At 43.1% G+C, this 2,068-nt stretch overlaps 1 pseudogene; it reads right to left on the reverse strand.

Annotated features, from left to right (window-relative positions):
* Nucleotides 1-676: 676 nt before the first annotated feature.
* On the reverse strand, nucleotides 677-794 carry LOC126102995 (5S ribosomal RNA; annotated as a pseudogene).
* Between the last annotated feature and the right edge of the window lie 1,274 nt (nucleotides 795-2,068).

A 2,068-nucleotide genomic window follows, 5' to 3' on the forward strand; every position in this document is an offset into this window, starting at 1 on the left:
ATTCCGTTTAGATGCCATTATCCTCACTGAGTGTTTTAGACATTTGTCTTTCATCCATCTATTGATTTTAGATAAGGCGAGAATTCCTAGGATTTTCTGTCAAATCGATGGACACAATTTTACCTTTGGAATGCGTTGATCGCTTCACGAATGTGTTTTCTTACGCTAATTTTGACATCGTTCAGTTTTTGTCCATCCTCCAATTCTCCGCCATTCAGAAATAACACTGTGCTTCTAATGACTGTGACATCGCTGGGACTGAGAAACTAATAACTAACAAGAAAGGGCTTAAAAAATGGAAGACTGATGAATTCCATTGAATCTGGGACACTACCAGTTCAGGAAGAAGAGCATATGAGTTTCTAAATATGCAGGGCGATTCTTATTAACGTTTAAAATTTTCGAAACGACGTGGATGACGCTGAGACAAGTGATTTAATATAACACACATTGTAGTCGCAAATGTCAGAAAATACACTTCGTCTTCAGGCCACAAGTGGCCCATCGGGACCATCCGACCGCCGTGTCATCCTCAGTTGAGGATGCGGAAAGGAGTGGCGTGTGGTCAGCACATCGCTCTCCCGGACCTTATGATGGTTTTTTGTGACCGGAGCCGCTACTATTCGGCCGAGTAGCTCCTCACTTGGCATCACGAGACTGAGTGCACCCCGAAAAATGGCAACAGCGCATGGCGGCCCGGATGGTCATCCATCCAAGTGCCGACCACGCCCGGCAGCGCTTAACTTCGGTGATCTGACGGGAACCGGTGTATCCACTGCGGCAAGGCCGTTGCCACGAAAATACCCCAAAAGTGGATGACAAATGTTCAACATGTGACGTCACAGATGACTACCAAGCCACAGTAGTTGAGCCTATCGGTCTGTCACACCTGATTATCCCAACCCAAATCGAGAATATAGGTCGATGTGGGATTCAGATTTCGAGTCTTGGGTCTGGCAGGCAGTATTTTTTTCATTGTGTTAGACAATTCTGTACTGACATTGAAGTAAAATTTATTATTTTATTTGCTGGTCTCGCGGTCACCGCTGGTTTATTGCAAAGTACAGTACAACAAAAACCTACAATATTGCGTCACAAGTAGATGAGTTTCAGTTTCCGAATTGCGTCTTACAAGCAAATGACCTAAGTTTTCTTTACTGAATAATATCTCCAAGCAAAACAAGAAGGGACAAAAGGAAAGAAACACGAAATAAGAAGAGCTTTGATTGGCTTACGAATAGGACAATAATTTCGTAAGTTTTACGTTTACGACAGAACACGTTTACAAAAGGTCTTCGAAGTTTGCACCGTTTCCGAACGCAACTATTACATCACTCAGTCCTCCCTTCAAACCCAAACCCAACCGTTGCACGTACGACGATGTACGTCATCTTGTGACGTCACACGTACAAAATGTCTCATTCATTTTGAAATATTTCACGACTTTTACGATCCTATGTGTCTTATATTAAATTACTTTTCTCAGCCTTATCTAAGTCACTTCGGCGGTTTTTAAACCTTACTAAGAGTAACGCTGTATAGATGATAATAGCAAATGAAGCTCGGTAATGTCTAACAGTACCGCTTCACTATAGACCCAGCATCCGAGGAGATAGTGCAAAGAAAAGATGATTGACGTCATGATTTGGCATGGAATGCACAACGTTTTCGGGATATAACAGGGGTTTCTATCCGTAGTTCCTGATAAGCACCAGCAGTTCCGACCTGGTGCAAACTCCTGCGGAAGAATGGAACACAGTATTTCATGTCAACAGAGTCTGCTATGCCGGACAAAGGTGAAGACCACAGTCACAGTCAGTGAATGGTGCCACACGTGCCAAAAACATGAAGATCCAAGTGAACAGCTGCCAGAATGAAGGTGAGCGCCAAGTTTTGGGAGCGCTGCAGTGCGCTGGATACGGAACGATAGACTACGACTCGTGGACTGCCCTTCATAAAACAATAACAGCATTATAATTGATTGCTACATACGCCTAGTAGTAACTTTCTTGATTTGTTTCAACACCACTGCTAATATCTTTTCAACATTTGTAACCTTTGTTTGTAG

The sequence above is a fragment of the Schistocerca cancellata genome, chromosome 1 (assembly GCF_023864275.1).
Source record: "Schistocerca cancellata isolate TAMUIC-IGC-003103 chromosome 1, iqSchCanc2.1, whole genome shotgun sequence".
Taxonomy (NCBI): Eukaryota; Metazoa; Arthropoda; class Insecta; order Orthoptera; family Acrididae; genus Schistocerca; species Schistocerca cancellata.